General features: G+C 42.2%; 1 protein-coding gene across 3 annotated transcripts in view; it reads left to right on the top strand.

Annotated features, from left to right (window-relative positions):
- MINDY4B (MINDY family member 4B) overlaps nucleotides 1–24913 on the top strand; it is a 1400689-nt gene that overhangs the window by 795365 nt on the left and 580411 nt on the right. The gene's annotated exons all lie outside the window — the stretch shown is intronic.

Here is a 24913-nt window from a genome sequence, read left to right on the forward strand (position 1 = left end):
GGCTACTTTGCTGTGCCTCTGTCAAGCAGGGACACAGTGGAGATCCCAGGGGTGAATTTGCAATTTCCCATCGATGCGGCTGTATTTTGCAGGAAGAGGGTTGGTGAGGGGCTATGTCTAACTTTAACTGGGATTCAATTCCAGAGTGAGGGGAGCCTGTGAGTAATGAATCTGTCCTTGCAGCATGTCCTATTTATGTTTGTGCTGAGGTTTACGTCCCTGGAGTGTGTAGCTGTAAGGGTCTTGGATGTTATGAGGTGGAGCATGTCCATTACTTCTGGGTTTGAAATGGCTGTGTACGTCAGGCATAGATTACCTCTGAGTAGGCATTAAGCAACTGAGTAGAGCTGGAGATCCTTTAGCTGAGCTGCATAGGACATCTGTGTGTAGCCCATGATTCTCTTGGGGAGGTACTGTTGTGTTCACTGTAGATGCCGCAGGTGTGTGTGTATGTCTGCAATTCTTTGTGAAAGGAATGGCCATTTTGAAGACTGGGATAACACACTAAAAGATGTAGATTCTTCTTTGGAAAGACTGATGATGTCAGCACCCTATAAATACAGCAGGAGAAGGGAAATCATCCAGTAATGCGAGTAGTGCTGTGCTACTGCATCTCTCTCAAGTGCCATAACCTAGTTAGGTAGGGGTTTGAATCCTACAAATGCCATGTGTGCGTTTGTCACACAGTTTGTGAATGTGTTGTGTGTTTTGCTTTCATTATTGTATGACATATTATTATAACAGTAATTGCCATGCACACATCAGGTATGTGTTTGCCACATACAGATATGTACCTGTGACCTTTAATGGTTCCTGTGTGTGAAGCCTGCCCCATATGAATACAGTTGTTACCTTTGCCACCATGTGCCGCAGCTTACCAGACCTTAGGCCATACATGTATGTTGGTGACAATGCAAACTACTGCAGTGATCTGTGTCCTAGGCCAACTATGTGACACAGACCCATGAAAGCTTTGATAGATTAATGTGGGTGACGGTTCATGTCTGCAGTATATGTCAGACATGTTAAAACACAGCAAAGTCTGTGAGTGATGGCCATCTAGTGTAGGTGTATGGCAACTGTTGCCGATATGCATACAGACACCTTCTTGCTTAGGTGATACACAGAGGGACTGCAGAATACCTTTGGAAATGTGAATATCACAGGATAGACAAGATAACACCTGTCCATATGTACACACCATTACCCGTTCTACATGATGAGTGCTACCACCTACATGGTACTGTTGGAATACTATGTTAACTACATGCCAATGACAATGCCACAGTAGCGTTACAGCAATATACCATGGCTTGGACAACAGGTATCTGTCCGTATGATACCCTTGTGGTGGTTAGGTGTGTCATGTGTAGAATGCATTGTAGGCCACTGTATGTATTTGCAGTCATGGATGGACATATCCATAGTGTGTTGGCATGTACATGACACTGCTATATGCCAAAGGGTATTGTTCCCAGGGATGTGTGGGGCTCAGTAACAATGGCTACTGGTATAGTGTAGTACTGCAGGGATATCACTGACACCAGGTTCCCACGTCTGTGTATCAGTTGAGGAGACACCATGTAATGACCACTAAATGTCAGGCTATGTAAGCTGTGTATACTACCAGAATGCAGACCATTGACATGTGGAAACCGTATCACCCACAGCATACCGTCAAACCATGTCATGTTCCATGCTGACCATGTTCACAAATGTACACCTGCAAATCAGTGATGCAAACATCACACATGTACTGTCCACACCCCAACACATGCAGGCACAGGTACACACAACAGCCATGTGCAGATAGTACACTTTGGGAATTAACACTGGTGTATACAAAACTGCAATGACAAACATAGTTAATGCATCATGCATGCTCGAATATACCCACAACAATATCATTACACTGTACTGTTAACAACATGATGATATTACTACAGTGCTATGTAGTCACCCTGTGCATCAGTACCATGCTATCCTGTTCCAGCATCAATATTACAGATGGCAGGAGGTGGCACAGTTTCATCATATGCACAGGGTGTGTACTTGGTTTGCCAGAGTCTGCCATTGACACATCCAGTCGACATGTATGTGTGTATGTGTTAGTGAGAAACAACAGTACAAGATGGGGCAACGTTGCTGCGATGTCTGTGTGTATGTGTTAGCCCTAGGTGTTGGCATTATGTGTGTGTGTGTATGCATGCACACAGTTCCACCATGTGGCTGCCATATACGGGTGTTTGTGGGCAGCCACAGACTGTACCTGCCAGGTCATACAGGTCACTGTCTCTGGCCACGGACACAGTACCTGTGCCTGGCAGGGGTGCTACGGACAGTATCAGGTACTAAGCCAGACTGGGTACTGTCATCAGAAGCAGTGGGTTGTTGACTGGACACATGTCCCTGCTGGGACTGTCCAGAGCCACGTGCACGTGGTCTTCTAGGACGGTCTAATGACAGCACAGACCCAGCATTGCTGGGGCTGGTACTGGCACTATGGGAGTGGCTGCGGGTTTGTTATCGTCCACGATGACTGGCAGCTGATAATTTTGCTGGCATACGTCCACGTCAACACCTCAACTGTCCTGCACTGTCCTGGCTCTTAGACATGTAGTTGTGGAACAGATCTAATGTGTCCCCCCAATGTCTATCAATGACCTCGCTGATGTTACGGATGGCAGATGCAACGTCACGCATAGTGTCATTCATAGCAGTGCGATGTGCTCTAAGCTCCCTCAGACCCTGTCTGGTGTACCATTCCATATGTGCCTGTGCCTGCATTACAGCCTGAAACATAGCTGAGGTTGATAGACCTCTGTGGGCACATCTGACAGGGGCAGTACGACCACGGATGCTCCCACGAGAACCCCTGGACATCTGCCTGTGTGGTACCATGTCAGGAATCTGGCCATGGCTGCTGTGAGGGGATGCATGTGCCAATAATACCTCACTACCCTGGTCAATGCCCACTGTATGCTGTCCCTCAGCTAAGGACATTGGTGACAATGGATGTATCGGCAGGATGACTGTGCGCATTGATGGGGTTGACTGCTGTGTATTGTCAATTGGATGACCAACGACAGACCCTGTCACACCTCCCTGTGCCATTACACATGTATCATCATTAGCACTATCCCCAGCAGTGGCTTCAGGTTCCCTGCTGCACTCCACCAGAGCAACATCAGAACCTGTGAGAGGAAGATAGGAAACACAGTTTACAAATGTGTACACAATATTAGCACACAGGCACACATGCACACAGGCGCACATGCACACATGCACACAGGCGCACATGCACACATGCACACATGCACACAGGCGCACATGCACACATGCGCGCATGCACACAGGCGCACATGCACACAGGCACACATGCACACAGGCGCACATGCACACATGCACACAGGCACACATGCACACATGCACACATGCACGCAGGCACACAAGCACACAGGCACACTCCTCAGTACAGCAGATACAAACACAGACACACCTGTAATCCAACACATACACAATACTGTTTTAGGGTGGGTGACCGTTTCACAAGGAAAAACATCACTGCACATGTGTCAGCATGCAGGTTATGTGTTGCACAGGAACATGCAGTGCAAGTGTAGACAGCCCTTGTTAATAACAGTATACGTGTACTTGATGCTTGTGTGTAGTTGTTCAGTGATTGTCTCCACCCTGGGACACAATGTGTACAAGGACATAACAATGTTGTGCAAGTGTTAAAAGCTGTGGATGCTTAGATTTGCACACACACACACACACACACACACACACACACACACACACACACACACACACACAAAACACATGATGGTGCTGCGCAATAACAGCTATGTGTACTTTTGTGGTCAGTGGAACTGGATGTGGTGTAGTAACGTGACCCATGATTAACATGTTTCTTGTGGTCAGTCAACAATAATAATGTGTGCCAGACAGGCAGCTAGCTTGCTGTACCTGAAGTGCAGTAACATGACTACATCCACAATTACACAGCCACTTGTTACATGGGTGTGTAAGGTGGCCAATAGTGAGCATTGCCAAACATGAATGTATTATTTGTTCCAGACTGTTGCACAAAAACATGATCGGCCTCTACCCCTCAGGTATATTATGTGTGCTGCGTAGATAAGTGGGATGCTGAAGGCTGGCCATACAGCAGATGTCATAATTGGACATGTGTAGCAGGCTAAGGTGTAGTGTGTATGCCAAACATGTATGTGTTGTGTACATGTGTATCTGGTATGCCTATACAATGTCCAGTACTGTTGCCACACGTGTGTCATGCTCTGTGTATTACATGTAAGTGAGGCAGCTACTGAGAATAATGGGATATGCATAGTCTCACATTAAACATGCACAGCATGCATTATGTGTAGGTGTGTTACATGTGCACACACTACACCTCCATATGACATGCACATGTCATTAGCAATAGTATTGTTATTACACACTCACCAGCATGGATTGGCTGCCTTGCTGTCACTCCAGAGGGACCTGCAAACATATGAGAGTGATTGCCAGTGGCCACAACTGTGCCTTTGATACTGTGAGAATGATAAAGTACAGTAGTACAATGGGTGGCTTTCACAGGTGTACAGATTATGCTCAGAATATCAATCTTGCAGAAGAATGGGCAGGTTAACAGCTACACAAACAGTACACATCTCACACACGCATAGACTACCAGTACAGAGAACAGTCAACTACAGATATGGCATGTTACCTGCACACTCCATTTCAACATGCTGGGTGGCTCCGGCCTCCATGATGTTTGTGGATGTTTTTGTTGTTGGCCTGGAGCCACAACACTTAGGAGGTGCTCCTCCACACTGGTGAGGGGGGGTGGATAGGTACCTCACCACCTGTGGCAAGCTGTTGTCTGTGGATATCAGACGCACGCTGCCGGACATGTCTAATTAAATCACTGCAGTGATGGCGTACCTGCTCATATGTCCGGTTATGCATGCCCTATGTCATTTACCCGACGGACAAGTTCTTGCCACAGTGCAGCCCTCTCATGCTGGTTCTGGCTGGTCCTGGAAAACAGCACACAGTAATTCTGCACCAGACTCTGGTGGATCTCCTGATCCTCTGCTGCTATATAAGGTGGGTTTCTCTGATGCACCATCACCCTGGAAGAAAGGAAAAGAAAAATATGTGAGCAAGTCATGTGGCACACTTAATATTCAAATGTACTGATATCACTTCACTGCCATATATAGCATCTGTCTGTATATCAGGGGATACACATGTTCGATACCACATATCAGTGCTCAGCCCATAACTGTCTGACAGTGCCTGCCACACTCCATATAACAAACTAGTATACACCAGCACTCAGCACACTGTTTGGGATACAATGCACAACCTCACACTGGGGTATGTATCAAGCTAATGGATGAAGAATATTGTCATCCCATGCAATGAATGCAATACACATGTACAGTTTCAATGGTAATCCACCCTAGTCTTTGATGCCATACCCCTACCTGACATACGTGCACAGTTGTTACTAAAGCCAGCATACTGCTGTCACAGAGTATACATGCTGCCAGGTACACACACATACCCTGTAACACACATGTGATTGCGGCCATGGTACAGGCATCATTACACACACATTACACATACATACAACACACAAATGTATGACACAGATGAGCATTAACTGTGTATCTTATAGTAAAGTGTGCCCCTACTTACAGATACCTATGCATGAGGTATGTAATCTGTGCAGACTACAGGTAACACACCAAACAGTGTTACCACAGAATGTGAACATACACCATACTGTAGTGTTTAGGCCTACAGCATCAGGTAGTACAACAGTTCATATGTGAGCTGGATTCAACATCAGTACCACTCACTAAGCATACATGTATTGCTTCTGCCTATGATGGGACACCGCAGTCGTACACAGGGAACTATGGCACAACATATGCCAATCTACTATGTTTGCATCCCAATAACTGACACATCTTTCTCTGGCCTCACACCAAGGACACCAACTACCATGACAGACACAAACTCATGCTAAGCTATCACACCTTTACAGACCTTGCACACACTCAGTGTCACACTCATTCAATGTCACATAGCTGGTATTGCACTGAGTACATGTGCGTGTGCATTGTGTCATAGGTAGGTACTATGCTATTGGCCCTGGGCCTAGGGCAGCCTAGCCATATGCTACCCTGCCCTTTGGTACACATGTACTGTGATTTTACTTGCTCCTGTGAAACGGTTACACACAGGTGACTCACAGGGCATATTACCTATCTCCATGACATTCATCAGGGGTATGTATGATATCTACTAATGAGGAGCCTTGTTTGTTAATGCTGGGTGGTTTAGTCCAGGGTATGGCATATTTGTGTACAGAAACCTGTACCTCCAGCATGTGCTGTTTAGTGCGGTGACAGGGATTAGGGCCCCAGGTCATGTAGGCTGGATGGATTGTGAGGTGTTGCCATGGTGGTTGGCCAACTGGTATGGGTGTGACATAACTCTGTATGTCCAGCACTGGTAACCTCTGTGTAGGCAGTATGCAAGGCACTCTAGCTGTGGTTTTGTGAGTCAGTCTGCATAGGGAATGTGTTTGTGGCCATTATCAGTCTTTGTTAGGTATGTCTGTGGCCTTTCCACTTGCTGTAGTTCTCATGGGAGGTACATACTGCATAGGACATTGTGAGGTGTACAGGGGTAAACTGACTTACATTTCCCTAGCTGACACACCTTTTGTGATGACACATACCATGTACAGGGATTACAAGACTAGTGTGCCACTGTGGATATCAAAGGGGAGGCTATTGTACACCTGTGTCTCATGTTCCCTTCTGACACCTCCAGTGGTAGGCAGGCAACCACCTATGTGGTAGTTAGTGGGTAACATGTTTTGGAATGGGGTATGGTACTGCAGTATCAACACTGGTGTTCTGTCCATGCCTTGGTCACCAGGCACCTGTTGCAGTACATCTGCCCCCATGTCCCCCCTCTCTCACTCTCTCTTTATATATATATATGTATATATATTTATATATATATATACATATAAATATATATCAATATATACATATCCATATATATATATATATATATATATATATATATATATATATATATATATATCTACATATATGTATATATATCTATATACACACCGCTATATATAACCATATATATATATATATATATATATATATATATATATATACACACACATACATATCTATAGATGGTCATATCTATCTGTATACATGTATGCATCTAAATTTATATCTATATATGTATTTGTCTATTATATCTGTATGTATATACATATTCTCCATCTATCTATCCTTATATCTCTATGTATCTATACAGACCTCTCTGTCTATGTACATATATATATATATATATATATATATATATATATATATATATATATATATATATACACACAAACACACTTCTTAACATCCATTGCTGTACATATACATGCACATGTAGGTACATGGACTGCCCACCTTTCATGGTGGGAATATCACTTCTGCAACAGTTGTGAGACATACCATTCTGTAATGATATTACACACTGTTGTGCATAATGCATTATGCTGTCCTCAAGCCATATAGCTGTAGCAGACCTCACTGGCTCAGTCCCACAGAAGTTCACCACCACATGACATATACCTGCACTGCATACTGTTTTCAATGCCACACACTACATCCTACATTGATATGTGCACATAGCAGCCTTCAACTACATATGTATGTCCAGCCTTCACTAACAGTTGCAGTATGTCCCTTGCCCTATGCACATCTTCATATACATATAGATACAGACTGCTAACACATATGGAGGGTTCACAGTATGTAGATTATTAGATTATGTAGTTTACATTACCTTTGTCTCTGACAGCTTTTTTTTTGGATTACTGGCTTGCTAGCTTGCTGGCTGGCTGGCTGGCTGGATGGCTGGATGGCTGGCTGGCTGCCTGGATGGCTGGCTGGCTGCCTGGGTGGCTGGATGGCTGGCTGGATGGCTGCCTGGATGGCTGGCTGAATGGCTGCCTGGATGGCTGACTGGCTGCCTGGATAGCTGGCTGGATGGCTGCCTGGGTGGCTGGATGGATGGCTGCCTGGATGGCTGCCTAGGTGGCTGGATGGCTGGCTGCCTGGATGGCTAGCTGGATGGCTGGCTGGCTTGTTTTTTTTTTTTTTTTGTTTGTTTTATTTTGGTCTGTCTCTCTGTCTCTCTCTCTCTCTCTCTCTCTCTCTCTCACACACACTCCAGTTGCTGCAATGATATTATTGCATGTGTGGACTTGCAGTACAGGCTGCTTTTGTAGGTATCTGCACATGTGCATGTGATGGCCACTGCACCAATTGGTGGCCAGCATTTACTAATTGCATGCAGCCTGCTGTGTGGTAATTGCAGTTCTCACTGTGATTTCAGGACACTGCTATAAAATGTTAGGTTAGGTAGGCATAGGCCTTTCAGTTTTGCAAGGTGGGGACCATGCTGGTTTGCTGTGGACACTGTTGTGTCAGTCAGAAGGTTGGTATGTCTCTCATGTCTAAGGCTGTGTTGTAGCCACTGAAATGCATGTTGTACTGAAACCTGACTGTTGCTTTTTCCAGTTCACTCTTCTCAGTGTGTATGTTAACTCACACCTGCTAATGCTAACACTGTTTACATGGGAGTATGTACTTTCCTGTGGGAGTTGTGGATTAACTGGTATACAACAGTAGTTCTTGCAATGTGTTGCTATGGCTTCACTATTTTCCCTTTACATTCACTCCTTGAAGGCCTGATATTTGTCTTTACTGGAATGTGTTGCTATGACTTTCCTATTTTCCATTTACATTCACTCCTTGTAATGCATGATATATTTCTTTCAGCAGTAAGTTCTTATATGTTTGCTGTGGCTTGGTGGCACTGCATGCAGTCTGGTGAGCCCAAGGTCTGGGGTTTGACACTTACAAGGGTATTTTATTTTGCTGCTGAGCAGTACTAGGGCCTTGTATTTTGTACTAACAATTATGAACATCAGGCACATGCAGTGCTTGTAAACTGCTATACTGTCGTTAGTTTGTTAGATGGCTACATCCTTTGATATTTCTGTGTTGTACTCCTACATGAGGGTGTGCTTGTGGGAGTAATTCTACAGCTATTCGCAGAGTGTGTAGTATTTCATGATATATTTCTTTCAGCACCGAGTTCTTGTATATCTGCCGTGGCTCAGTAGTAATTCATGCAGACTAGTGTTTCCAAGGTCCGGGGTTCGAGACTGACAGGGGTATTTTATTTTGCTTATGAGCAGACTACAGGCCTTGTCATACAGAGTGACTAAGACACTTTTAAGCAGTTGTAAGTGGGTTTGCGCTGGTTTGCGCGATGCTTACACATGCGCACACTCACTTAGCTAAGCGCACACAAGCGCATACCCGCTGACTACTGCTTAAAAGTGCTTACTCCCGCTAACACCCGCGCTAATTTCTTTTAAAGAAAAGAAAATGGAGAGATAGGAAATTGGTGAAAAAGGGGGCACAAAGAGGGTAAGACAGTAGGAAAACAAGCTCGGGATGTGCAGGAAGGATGTAGTGTGATTTCAGGACACTGCTATAAAATGTTAGGTTAGGTAGGCATAGGCCTTTCAGTTTTGCAAGGTGGGGACCATGCTGGTTTGCTGTGGACACTGCCCATTTCTTTATCAGCAACAGCTGTGCATATGTGTGAAATTTGGTGTGAAATTTGAAACCTTCCACCCCTGAGAGAGGGGTGAGGACAACAAAATATGTTGTACTACCAATTAGAATTATCAGTTTACATGTCCAGTGGACATGTGTGCGAATTGGGCAGCTATGTATGGGGCGTAATTTTTTTGTGGGAACAGAGTGCCCTTTTTTATTTTTTTTCAGGTGAGAGTGGAATGTGAGGTACAGGAAGTAGGTATATTTGGGGAGATAGGTTGGGGAGGTTAACAGACAAGACAAACAAGACGCATACAGGGTCGGAGTATGACACATGTGGGGGGTAAACACAAATGACGGGAACGAATGTTTGGATATCGCAAGCCCATGAGCCCACAGATGGCAACAGTGGAACTGAAATCCCCACCCATAGGCAGTTACCACTGCGCCTTCACAGCCCAGGCTGGGGCTGTGCTGGGGGCTGGATAGGATGGGCAGGCACACCCGTGAGTTGCGCCACCCTCGCCTCAAGCTGGCGTAGGGGATCAGTCACAGAACGCCTGATCTCACTACGCACCACAGACCGGACCCTATGGAGGGTGAGTGGAGGCTCTCCTTCGGCCACGCTTGCAGAGGGGGGACGAGCCCCATCCCCTGCAGCGCTTCCACCCGAAGGTGGCACAGGGCCACCGGAGGAGGAGGTCCCGGCCTGGGCACTGGTGCCAGGTGCCCTCGCCAGCTGAGGTGGGAGAGGTGGGTCCGCTGGAACCCGCCTTCCCTGTTGTCCTATGTTTAGCAGTATTTTATGGCATTTTGGGTTAGTAACAAACAACACCATTCAAAATTAGTTGTAACAGCATGCATCAGTATTCCCATTAACCAAACACCCATGAATTCCGAACATTGAGCAGCAAGCATACCACATGCATATTTAGAACAACAGTGTACATTCCAGCAGCATGCAGGGTTGATTGGTGGCAACAGGCCATCAGGTTTGGATATGTGAATGGGGCACATGCATCAACGTACATGCAGATATGTATGAACCAACAGGACAAATGTCCATGGGAATTAATTGTGAATACACATACCCGGTTTGGTGTGGAATGGCATCATTTTTGAAAATAGGGTAAGATGGAGAAATTTTACATTAACAACTAAAACTACCTATACATATACTGTACATTCCTAGTAGATGCAGATATATATCCCCTACATGTATTAGTACAGTTTCCTGTATGTAACCTTAGGAATGTTGGTGATGGGGATGTTACTGCTACATTAATATACATTCCATTTTTATTCATATATGTTCATATCTGGCTGTGTTCAGGTACAGCATCCTGCTACATTTGATTTATATGGGTCTAGACAACTGTGGATGTTCAGCATTTCATACAACCATACTATTTCCATAATGCAAGGGTACAGCAACATATCCAATTTGTGGGATGGACACAGTCCACGTTCTGTATTTTATTTAACACATTACACTCTTTGGTTGTGGCTGTCTCATTCATTTCATTATGTAGTGACTGCAGTATACCTTTATTCCAGACTTATTACAGCTTTCTTGGTAGCTTCAAACTGTCTTTCTCACACTCTCTCAATTATTTTATATTTACATTTCAGAATGGTACTTAATTCTAGGCTTTATTAACATTTATTACTGGTTTACAACAACCCTTTCCAGCTGACTCACTTATTTCATATGGCAGAATTTACAAGGATGTATTTGACACTTGTCTATCCTTTGTTGATTGATTACCACTCATTTTCTGGCTGCAGCAGTTATCTGATATTACAATACAGGTGGAAACTCTATTTGAGACTTGTTTAATCTTTATTACTGGATTGCATTACACTCTTTTCCAGGCTGCATCATTTATCTAATCTTACAATACTAGCAGAATCTTTCTTCTAGGCTTATTTGACCTTTATTAGTGGGTTACAACACTGAACTGTTTTACAATCTGTCTCACTTATATTCTATGACAATACCAGCTAAATAATTACTAACCTGCCTGGTGGCGCAACCTCAGCAGCGCAACCTCAGCAGCCTATCAGCATAGGCTCGCTGATTCGCGGAACGAACACCTGCAGCTGTAATATAAAGGAAGTAATATTGGAACATACATCTCCATACTATAGGCTAGGATAGCATTTCTTACATACTTAATTACATGGATACTTACTCAGTAGTGGGGCATTGGGCATTTGGTGGGCCTTCTGGATCCAACAGTTCAGTTGGTCCTCCTTCCATCGCTTCAGGTCCGCATGGTGGTGACGGACCTGTTCACCAGTCCTCGGAATGCCTGTGGCACTGGTGAGATCATGTGCCAACCGCTTCCACGCCACTGCCTTGTACGCACCCCAGTGAACCTGGCTCTGCATGAGTTGTGCCTCATGATCATGGACTAGGAGCCAAACCATATATTTTGACTCCTCAACACCCCACCTTTGTGCTCTAAAGCGACTACCCTCTCCTGCACCTGCCATCCTGACTGCAAATAGGTACCACAATCAGTTATGCTGTGTATTCCCGCCTATGGGGCTTATATATGCTGGTTTTCCCGCACTTATCTGCGATTGGCCGTTTTGGATATTTATCAGCTTAAAAAAAACTGCTTTGTCATGCTTCTATTTCCATTCATTCCTATATATATGCTAATACTGCATTTCTCAGTACAACTGTCATGGCTTAGTGGTTCAGTACTTTGACTATGGTGCACAGTATCCCAGGTTCGACCCTGGGCATTGCTTTTTTTATTTTACTACTGTCTAGACAGGCTAGGAGGTGTGTCTGTGTAAAGGCGGCTTTGATACAGCTTGCCCAATGTTGCTCGATGGTAAGCTGGTTGGCGCGCAGCGCAGCTTCTCTCAAACGACATACGCTGGGTAATGCGTTATTTAGCTATGAGCATTCATATTATGCTGAGTGAAGCGCTGCTGAACTACGGGCACTCATTTTAAGTGTGTTAAAGCGCTGCTCAACTCCGGGCACTCATATTAAACCTGTTAAACTGCTGCTCACCTGCGGGCACTCATATTAAGCTTGTTAAAGCGCTGCTCACCTATGGGCACTCATATTAAGCTTGTTACAGCGCTGCTCACCTACGGGCACCCATATTCAGCTTGCTAAAGCCTTGCTAAGCTATGGGCAATTATGATCCTTTTTTTATATTTTATTATGTCGGATTTCTTCAAAAATACATGGCCCATTTCATTACATTTTACTTAAATTATAGTTTTAGATATATATATATATATATATATATATATATATATATATATATATATATATATATATATATATATATATATATATATATATATTTATATATGTCAGGGGATTGTTTCATGCTTATTTAAATAAAAATGGAAAATGATGTTGTGGGGGCTTGAACCGTGACTACCTCCTCTTTGGCCAACGACTCTACCACTACGCTATTGCTACTTGGCTTAATTTGCATATTTAGATCTTATATGCTTTTCAATGTCTGTTAACTGTGGCTGAACGGAGGGCATACCCGCGCAAACGAGCGCAACTATGGGCAAACATTTTGGAAATTATAAAAAAAAAATTAAACTGCTATTTTTACGTTTTACATTACAGTTGGGTTTATAGTCTGTGAGGGCATGTGTGGTGTTGTGTTCCTTGACATTTCCGCGGACTCGCTCGTGGGTGTTTACTTTCAGGACTCTGACTCTTCTGGGGGCATGTCCCTTTGCAGAACTTGGCATTCGGTCATGCCCCCTACTTTCCTACATGGACTGTGTTAGCCTAGGGTATGATTCAGCATACCCTCATGAATATGCATGGCATGCTGACATCATACCGTTAGACTGCAGCCTCCGTGTAAGACATATTAACTCTTACACGGAGGTTTTGTGAATCCGGCCCTATAACTTACTTTAGTTCTAATTTTAACAAAATCATCAAAGGCAGACATGATTGCAAAATTTACCATTGCAGAAAACTACTATACTGTTTCATGAGTAAAGGGGGGCATAAATCTGTTTTTGTAGATAATGCTTGCAGTGTCCAAATACAAATATGCATTAACATTTTCAGTGTCTTCCCAAATAGAATCAAAAGAATAGCATATATCAACACTACTTGTCTCAAGATTTTCCAAAGATTCATTAAAAATCACCCTTTCATCAGCTGTACAATCATTCCAGAAGAAAAAAAGTGCAGTAAATGCAATTTTCTAACTAGAAGAAATACTTCCATTTTTAAGTACATACAACCTAGGTAGTACAGTTTGGATGTATTTAAGTCCATGATTAAGCAGAGATATTTCTGATTTCTGATTCAAGACTGAACCAGATAATTAATTACTAGTCATCTTAAAGTCAGTACCGTTTCCTTCTTTTTTCATATTGTTGATGTTGCCTCTCTCAAGTAGCATCTGGTTGGCCCTGTTTCCACGTGGATCCATTATTCCACTTTTCACTCTGAAAATTTTCTTTTAAATACCCAGGTTGCTGAGCTGTGGATAGGGAATTTCATCCTGCTCTCAGTTGCAGTAGCTTTCGAAGAAGCAAAATAAATACCATGCTGCCTAGTACCACTTACCTTACCAAAGGAACACCCACCCCCTTGTTGTCAGTTTTTATTGGCTCTCCTCTTGAAGGCCATACCATTACTATAGTCCTGCAAATCTCTATTTAATTTCTTCATCTTTTTCTCAATAATATCCTTAGAAGAATGTTATAATTTTTCATTAATACCTCCTAAAAGTTGTTCAAAACAAGAGGTACTAATTTGGGAGGATATTACTGAACAAGCTGAAGATATTTCCTTCCTTAATTTTCGTTTCTTGACTATGTCCCGTTCTATGAGATTAGCAACCCATTTAGAAGCACAGCGACATGCTGCTGCTATCCACCACCTTTCAGACTTCAACTAACTACCTGGACAATTCATTTTTATTTATTTATTTATTTTTACATTTGTTAACTGGGTTAGTCTGTCTGGGTTCATAGAAGCCCTTTTTCAGCAGAGACCCGAGGAGAAAAGCTCCCAAAAAAAGTTTAAGTAAACAAATAGTAATAACAAAGATAAACACAGATCACATTTTAAGTATACACACTTCTGAAGTAATTACATAACATGCAATAAAGGAATATATAGAATGGATAGAAATACAATACAATACATATATGGAAATTTTCACGTAGTATGGCAAGAAACTAAGCAGAAATATGGTAAGACTAAGGTCAATACATTGTTGAACCAAGGTACTAGGCATGAAGTAAGTAAATATACAGATAAAGTTGTGTGAACTTTGGAAGTTAATAAATAAATTAAAGCACAGTAATAAGGGATTATGGGAATTGAGTGTAACATGAGCTAACTAGTATGGAATATGGCAGAAAAAATGTGTAAGTAGTAGTAAGAGAGAGAGAGCTAGAAGTGATACAGTTAAGGTAGGTTATCCCTGAATGTTTCTTGGGTATTGGTTTAGAGCATGAACATATCCAATTTGATAGGAAAAAAGATTTAAGCTGTTTCTTGAAGGCATTTTTGTCTTTAAGTAGTCTAGGGGCTAAAGGGAGTGTGTTCCAATTTTTTGCAACTGAGTGACAATAGAGTATTTTCCCAAAGGTTTTGTTTGGCTTATGAACTTCAAGATAAGTATTGATTAGTACTTCTTAGTGGGTGTTGAGGAGTATAAAGTGTCAGAGAATTTGCAAGGGATGGGTAAGATTTAGGATTTAGTATATTGTGGGCTATAAGGAGTTGGGATTGAGGCAGTAAGTTGGAAAATTCAGGCCAGTGTAAAGCATTTAATGAGAGGCAGTGATGGGATTTGTAAGGTTGATTTGCAGCAAATCTGGCTACTTTGTTATATGTGGTTTCTAGTTTGGATATTAGATTACTCTGTAGTTGGGTAAGAATAGGTGAAGCATAAAGTAGGAATGGTAGAAGCAGGGATTGGGCAAGGGATGGCCTGGATGCACAGGGAAGAATGTTTTTGTGACAGTAAAGCAGACCTAGTTATTGGTGTTTTTTTATTGAGCTATGAATCTGATGGTTGAATTTAAGTTATACCCTTTACACACCTCTTTCATGAGGATGTGCAACAGGTACTAAAAGTTGCAAGAAAACCTGCTACTAGGAGATCTTTTATTGACAAGTAGAAAATATTTTCTAGTTGATGCCTTAACCAATAATGAGCACCCTGGATTATGTACCACTAGTTCTTAAATATTTGAGCGAGCTCCTTTCTTCTGGCCTTCCTTATTCCTCCATCAAGGTTCATCTAGCAGCCATTTCAGTATGTCAGGCCATGGATTCTCCTCTTTCATGTCTGTTTGTGGTATAACAGTTTTTGAAGGGACTTTTGTACCTTAGGGCACATAGAAAACAAGTGGCTCCTTCTTGGGACCTTAAATTTCTACTAGAAAAGTTAATTATGTCTAATTCATAAGAGTGATGTATCACATGGAAGATGGTACTTTTTATTCCACCAACTTCTGCAAGAAGAGTATTTGAGTTGCAAGCTCTCGTGGTGAGTGAACCCTATCTGTTTTTCTACAAAGATAGGGTCACATTAAGAACAAATCCCTTATTTATGCCCAAAGTTATTTCTGAATAATTTTGAATCAAACCATCCATCTTCCAGTGTTCTATCCAGATCTTCAGAACCAGGGATTGTACATACACTAGAGATTCATAGGCACCCCATTAACTAGGCAGAACTAAGTCCTTTAGAAAAACAGATCAGCTATTTATTTCCTATAATGGGACAAAGAAAAGACAACCCATGTCCAAACAGACTATTTTGAGATAGTTGTTCCCAGCTATTCCCTTTTTGTTCCCACTATAGCAAATCTCTTCCAGGCAGTATCCAGCCACATTCTACTAGAACTTTGTTGTTTAAAATGGCATACTGGAAAGGAGTGGACACTAGAATTCTAGAGGCAGTAACATGGTCTTTTGTATTTTTACAAAGCATGACAAATTAGATTCCTGTTCCAGGTCCGGGACTGACTTTGCTAGAATCATTCTCCCAGGGACTCCTGAACGCTTATCCTTCCTCCTCACAGGCTGGATAGACTTTGGTAATCCACCCATATAGCCAAGGCTGTTGCAGCAGTGAGAATGTTGAACCCAGTAGAGTTCTATGAGTTGCACTTACCATAACAGTAGATGTTCGAATTCCACACTACTGCAGTAGCAGTACACACCTCAGTCCCCCTACTTCTGTATCTAGTTAGGTGTTGGGATATACATTTATTTGTGGCTGTTTATATTTTTAGAGGTTCAGAGCTTACGCATCCTTTCTTCTTCTTTCGGCTTTTCCCAGTTAGGGGTCACCACAGTGGATCATCTGTCCGCTCATGATTGGCAGTGGAGTTTTACAGTGTCGAGTTGCCAGCCTGGCACCCAACCTTCCGCAGAAGGCACACACACGCACACACTCACACCTAGGGCCAATTTAGAGTGTCCAATCCACCTACTGCATGTCTTTGGAATGTGGGAGGAAACCAGAACACCCGGAGGAAACCCATGCCTCCACAGGGAGGACATGCAGACTCCGCACATAAGGCACCCCAGCCAAGAATCGAACCGGAGACCTTCTTGCTGTTTGGCGGCAATGCTAACCGCTGCACCACCGTGGCTGCCCTAAAGACCTGACGCATCCTGAACCTAGATGTTAAGGATGTGTAAGCTCTTTAGGGCGGCCACGGTGGTGCAGCGGTTAGCATTGCCGCCTCACAGCAAGAGGTTCTCCAGTTCAATTCTCGGCTGGGGTGCCTTCTGTGCGGAGTCTGCATGTCCTCCCTGTGGTCGCATGGGTTTCCTCCGGGTGCTCTGGTTTCTTCCCACATCCTAAAGACATGCAGTAGGTGGATTGGACGCTCTAAATTGACCCTAGGTGTGAGTGCGTGCATGTGTGTGCCTTCTGTGGAAGGTTGGGTGCCAGGCTGGCAACTCAACACTGTAAAACTCCACTGCCAATCATGAGCGGACAGATGATCCGGTGTGGTGACCCCTAACCGGAAAAAGCCGAAAGAAGAAGAAAGGATGAGTAAGCTCTTTCTCTGTGTAAGGGCAAGAAAGTCCTGAAATCTTTTACACTCTGACTGCTGATTTTCTCTCCAAGGGCCTAGCCAATCAGCATTTAAGAGTGTAAGTGTGGGAGGGAGCCAGAGCTTTGTAAAGCTGATTGTTTTTTGTATGCTGGGCAGGATACCACTAGCCTTGCTACATATCTGTTTTTTTCCTGGACTATCCAGAAATCAGAACAGTTGTCCAGTAGTCCAGAAAATACTGTACAATTTCTGGTGTTCTGTTTAAAAAAACAAGCAGAATACTTGTGTTTGTTAAAATTCTGACTCTGAACTGCTTTTTTACAAGAAAAGCATCTCAGGGAAAAATAAGTCGCCCTGCCTACCTGATTACATCACAAAATAGGCGTGGATGTGGGCAGAGAGGTGGGGAAATGGGAGGGGATAGGTGGAATTAGGAGTGGTGCTGAGGGTGTGACCACTTTCCAGTTTTGGATGAAGATGGCAACCCTAAATACAGCCCATTTAGTCAAAGGCAACTGCAGCAATGAGGAATTCAAATGGCTACTGTTATGGTAAATGCAGTTTACATGACTGTACTTTCTTTTCTGAAGAGATATTTTACTGACACTATATCTAAGATGAAAAAGGTTTTTCAGTGGGAGCAGAATGAAATTCCCTATGACATAGAAAATGTATTATGATTTCTTACAGTTAGAGATGCCTAAAACGACAGTTATTTCTGACGTGTTGACTGCTTTAGAGAATGTTTTCCCAGTGCTGTTAGCTTACCTGTTTGTTATCCTCCTGCTCCCAAAAAGTCTGACAGATTGTACATGGTATCCAGACACACAAGTACATGTTTTCTAATTATAAAGCAGACCTAGCAGTTATTTCTCTATCCAAATTTGCTTCTGCTAAGCCAGTTACTGCTTCTAACTCCTGTCTCTCTGACAAGGAAGGAAAAGCAATGGGTAAGTCATGGAAGAGAATGTATTTATTTAGTAATTTAACTTTCAGGATTTTAAACTCTCAGTCTCATATGTTAAAGGTTATCCATTGAGAACATGCAGAAGTTAATGGCTCACCTTCCTTCTTTTGAGGTAAAGAATTCATTTAATGCTTCTGTGACAGCTATTTTTCATGTGATTAAGTATATTTTAAAGTGTGCAATGATGTCTCTGATTTTTCTTCCAGAGCTTCTGCTTCTAGATCAGCTTTGAGGAGATTTGCTTTGCTTTCTTCTCAAAATCTTCCTAATGATGTTAAATCTGAGAGACTAAATTCTCCCTTAGATAAATAGCTTCTGTCTGGCCCTTCTGTAGCTGAGGTACTTAAGAATGATGAACGAGGAAAAATGATTCAAGGAGTGGCTCAGATTTTTCAACCTTCCTTTTTCAAAGCAAATGACATTTTCCCCTTCTCCTCAGCTCCCTTTTCCAGCAGTCAATTTAAGCAGCAAGGAATCAACCAATCAACCTGCCAAACATGAAATGGGAATTGCTACGCTTAATATAGGTTCACTGACAGGATGCAGCTTGGAAGTGGATGACATGATGATACGGAGGAGGCTGGACATCCTATGTATCCAAGAGACGAGATGGAAGGGCAGTGCAGCAAAGACAACTGGCTTGGGATCCAGGCTCTACTACTTAGGAGGGGGACAGGCTAGAAATGGTGTAGGAATTATGGTGAGAGAGAAGCTTTAGAAGGCAGTGAGGCATATCATCAGTATTAATGACAGACTCATGGCAATTAAACTCCAGTGTAGGGCAGTAGTCATAATCTCAGCCTATGCCCCACAGCAGGGTTGTGATAGTAAGAAAAAGAGTGCATACAGACAGCAGTTGCAGGACCTTCTAGATAAAGCAGGACAACATGACTTGCTGTTGATAATGGGTGACTTGAATGTACATATCAGGACAGACAAAACAGGATATGAGCACTGCCTGGGTCCACATGGGTGGGGTAACAGGAATAAAGAAGGAGAAGCCATTCTAGACTTCTGTCTGGCAAATGGCTTGATAGTAGCCAACGCATGGTTCAGAAAGAGAGACAGTCACAAGATCACATACAAGAGTAGCCAACACACAACGCAGGTAGTCTTCCTCCTAGTAAGGAAAAGGCACTGGGGTCGAATCCATGATTGCAAAGTCATTCGCAGTGAAATAGTCGACCCACAGCATAAACCACTAGTTGCCGCAGTCAGCTGCAAGCAGTGGTCACTGAAGGCTCTAAGGTCAACAGATACCAGACTGAAGACCTTGAAGTTGACTGGAGAGAAAGTACAAAAGTTCAAGGAATTACTCAGGGCACTAGCACCCCAAGAAGAGGAGGAAATAGGTGGAGTTGAACAAAAATGACAGCGCCTAAAAACGGCATATGTTAGGACTACAGAAAAGATATGTGGCCAAGACAGGTATGGAAATAAGGTACATAAGGAAAGCTGTTGGTGGAATGCAGAAGTCCAGGAAGTCATCAAAAGAAAGAAGGAGTGCAGGAAGAAGTGGAAGAAAGAAAAGACTAACCAGGCTAGGAAGCACTACTGGTTGGCTAACAAAGAAGCTAAGAAAGAAGTTGCAATAGCAAAGAATAGGGCTTAGGAGGCACTGTACCAACTTCTGGAAAGTGACTCAGTAATTGGCACAAAGAAACTATATCAGGTTGCAAGGCAAAGACAGAAAGATAAAGAAGACAGTCAGACACCCTTAATAAGGGATGCCAGCAACAATCTTCTCACCAGTCAACAGGACATCAAAGGCACATGGAACGAGTATTTCCAGCAGCTTCTGAATTAAAAAACCCCACAGAAGCTGTACTGCCCCAGAAACAGCTTATAATGAGAGAAGAAGAGCCCACCCTATAAGAAGTAAGAACAGCAATAAGAAAAATGAAGTCAGGGAAAGCAGCAGGCTCAGATGAAGTCACATCAGATATGATAAAGATACTGGGTGAGATGGGGAGAAATGTCTCCTGAGGGTACTAATAGCAGTGTGGAGAGAAAGGCATATCCCAGTTGACTGAAGAATAAGCATACTAGTGTCAGTGTTCAAGAACAAAAGGGACATTCACAACTTTGGGCAGTACAGAGGAATCAAACTCCTATCACACTGCATGAAAGTTCTGGAGAGGGTGATGGATAAACGGAGACACAGAGTAGTAGAATGTAAAATGAGAGATGAGCAGTTTGTATTCAGATTAGGATGCAGCACAACTGACCCGATGTTTGCAATGAGACAGATACTTGAGAAGAAGCTAGAGATGAGGAAAGAGTCCAACTGTGCATTCCTACACTTAGAGAAAGCATATGCCAAGGTTCCAAGAAAGCTGACCTGGGCAGTACTGTGGCTGTTTGAAGCTCCAGAAACATTGGTATAATTAGTGCAGGCTATGTACAAGGACCCAATGACTCAAGTATGAACAGTGTTCTACCTCACAGAGGGGTTCCCAGTGGGAGTAGGTGTACACCAGAATTCAGCTCTGAGCCCACTGCTGTTCATACTGGTGATGGAATACATTAGCAAACACGTTAGAGGGGACAGCTCAACAAAGTTGCTGTAAGTAGATGATGTGGCATTACAGGCAGACTCTAAGCTAGAACTTCAGCAAAGGATAGCAGAATGGAATGCAAAACTGAAGGCACATGGGATGAAACTAAACTCAGATAAGATGGTGGTAATGGCAGCAAATTGGAGAAATCAGAAGAAGCTGAGAATAGAAATATAAGAGAAGATAGTGGAACAAGTAAACAGCTTCAAGTATCTGGATGGGGTGGTTGAGAAGAAGAAGGTTGACAGAAGAATGCCAAAGAAGCTGAAAAATAAGGTTTACAAGATCATGGTAAGACCAGTACTACTGTATGGTACAGAAACCTGGGCAGTAAAGGCAGAACAGTTGAAGAAGCTAGAGGTGATGAAAATGAAGTGCCTGAGAAGGGTGGTAGGATGCACACTGTGGGACAGACAAAGAAATAAGGACATAAGAGCAGAAGCCAAAGTAGCTCCAATTGCAGAAAAGATCAGAGAGAACAGATTATGGTGGTTTGGACAAACATGCAGAAAAGCAGAAGACAAGGTAAGAGGAAGTGAGGACATCCAGCAAAGAGGTGGATGGATTGTATGAAAGAAGATCTGTGACAGTCAGGCATGAATGCTGAAGAAGGCAGGAGTGTGGCACTGAATCGAGAGAGTTGTCGACAGTTAACACAATACCCTGACCCTATGTAGAAAAAAATGGGAAAAAGAGGCTGATGATGATGATGATGATGAATTTAAGCAGCAAGGAGCTGGTAAGCAAGTTTTAGAAGGCAATAGAAAGAAGGTTCTAAAAAGAAAGGAAACACCTTTAAAAGTCAAGGACAGTTTTCTCAGTCAGCATGACTATCCAACTGTTCAGGCTTTTCCTTCCCTCTCACCCTGGTAACCTTTCCATATCTCTGAGACTTCATCTTCTCTTGTGACATCAGATTATTTTAGATAGCTGGGTACTGAAGGTAATCCAGAGGGGATGCACTTAGCAGTGGGAATCCCTCCCTCCTTTCCAAGAGATCCACTCTTGTCTGAGGAACCAGATCTCTCTGTCTCATCCCATTCTGAAACACATGATGTCTCAGGGAGTCAGAAAACATGTGCCTCAATATCTCATAGGCAAATATTTTTATTCAAGAATTTTTCTGATTTCCAAATCAGAAGGATCCTGGAGGCCAGTACTGGATATTTCTGGTCTAAATCTTTTTGTCAGGATTCTTTTCTTTTTTCCAAAATGTTTTTATTCATTTTATAACACAATAACTTAACAGCATACTAACAAGAAAAAACAAATAAACTATATACAATGTCCATTACAACTAAAGAAACAATATATATAGAAGAACACTTAATATTTATCTAACAGATTAGACAATTTTGTCCAAGTAATTAAATGATGGGTTGTGTTGTTATTCCTTGCTTTTATAGTAGCAATCTCATTCTTACAAATGTATTTCACAAGATGAATAAACTCAACTTTAAAGACAGGAGTAGATTGGGATTTCCAATTTTTAGTAACAAATTTCCTTGCTATAGAGAGGACAGGCCATATTAAAAATATTTGTTTTTTTGTAGGAATGACTTCAGGAACAGGAACATTGAAAAGGATAAGGGAGTCAGAAATTGTACAGTTGTCATTCCATAGAGGTTTCCAAAGATATTTAAAGTCTAACCAAAATGGGGAAATTGTTTTGCAATTAACCATTTGTGTAAACATTACAAACAAATTAATTATTTCTAACAACTACTACACTGACTGGTATAAAATTTTAATAAATACAAATTAAATGACGTCTGAATTCTAAACTGATATAAAACTAAAATAAATACAAATCAAATTTTTACCTATTAATTAACTACTGAATTAATACAGAGTAAACTCAGTCAAAGAATTCAAATGAAACAAAAATGGCAACCAAATAAAATAACCAATTCTTTTTAAGTACTCAGTCACAGATCATGGATTACTTCCTCTTGCTCTTCACCTTCTTCGGTGATGGCCCCTGGCTCAGGGTCTGGTAGTGCTCCCTGGAGGGCACGTTCTCTATTGTAAGTTGCAGTTGCCCTTTTTGCCACTTGCAGAATGGGTGATGGGACTTCCACAGAAAAACAGCCACTGTCCTCTTTCATTTTGATTGTTAGCAGTGAGTTAAGTGTTTTGACATTTAATGACTGCCTCAGCTCTGTTTTAACTTTTTTCACTGTGCTGAATGCACACTCAGGTTCACAATTTGAATGTGGCAAACAAAGCAGCGTTAATCTGAACTGCTTAAAGAGAGGTATTTGTTCTACTTCAGGGCTTTGTAGGACTGTTGACAAGTACTTGAGGAAACATATATCTGTTTCAGACTCCCGGCTGTGCTGTTGCTGTGGAAGCTTGAAGTTAATAACTTGGTATATGCCAAATTCCTAGAAAAAAAGTTCTAGACGAGTTGCAATGTTCGTTACAACTTCATTGTCAAGATTTAATTTCAAAGAAGGGTTCAATAAACTGCCAACATTTTGCAGTATGAGGTCACCAACAAGCAAATGCTTTATTTTCAGAAGGACTGCAACATAAAATGCTTTTACTTGCCTATAGAAGGTGTGTTCACTTATAACACCAACAATACCATCACCATTTTCATGCAGATATGTTTCAACATCAGGTCCAACATGAAGGTGTCACTGCTGAAAAATATTATTGTCATCCTCAAAAAAGAATTATTGGTGGTACTGATATTACCTAGAAATTCTACAGCAGCACATGGCTTCAATAACCTGCTTGCATACTCCTGTAGAAGATTTGTGATATTGCTGTACAGAGTTAAAAGTTGACTGCTTCTGGCCTGCAATTGTACATTGAACTTAAGGAGAGACTCTATAGCATACTTCAGGAAAAGGAATACCAGTTTTACCTCATGACTATTCAGCCATTCTGTTAGGAGGTCTATTCTGTGTGACTGGAGCTCATAAGAATGGCAAAAGCTCAGGCCACAGTACAAGTCCAGTATTCACTTTACAAATTTATGAATACTCAGCCAATATATAGGGATATGTCGGATAAGTACAAGTGGCTCAAAGTCAACAAATAATGCAAAATTCATTCACCTTCTGTTGCCTCTGTGTATTATGTGAAAAGTGATTATAAATGTCTGACATTAAGTCTTCTACATGTGATTTCATTGCTTTCAAACCTGATTTGATGCAAAGGTCTGCTATTATGGCACAGGCAGCCCATACTGAAAAGATCAGGACTGACGGTCTTTAATCGTGACAGTACAGATTTGTATTTACCAGCCAAGACTGCAGCAATATCTGATGAGTATGCAGCCATATTATTTGCTGGAATATTGAATCTGTGAAGACTTTCCATAAGGCAGTTGTATATCGATTCACCTGTACCTGCCACACGAATGGGCATGTCTAAGAACCAAACAACATTTCCACATTTTGCCTGGTCAAAAAATCCAGCCAGAATCACAAGTAGTTTATTATCCCCCATATCAGTGCTCTGATCTAAATAAATGCAATAAGGCTGCTTCTGACAAACTGCTGCTGCATCTTCCTGATATTTTGGACCTATGACATCACGTTTAATGCATTCAGCCTTAGTAGCCCCACAGCTCATCTTCAACACTTCAAGATCACTGAAGTGTTTTTTTTCATGTATTTCAGCAGATGATCCAC

Source organism: Protopterus annectens, chromosome 4.part1, assembly GCF_019279795.1.
Source record: "Protopterus annectens isolate FY-2018-M chromosome 4.part1, PAN1.0, whole genome shotgun sequence".
In the NCBI taxonomy this organism is placed as follows: Eukaryota; Metazoa; Chordata; order Ceratodontiformes; family Protopteridae; genus Protopterus; species Protopterus annectens.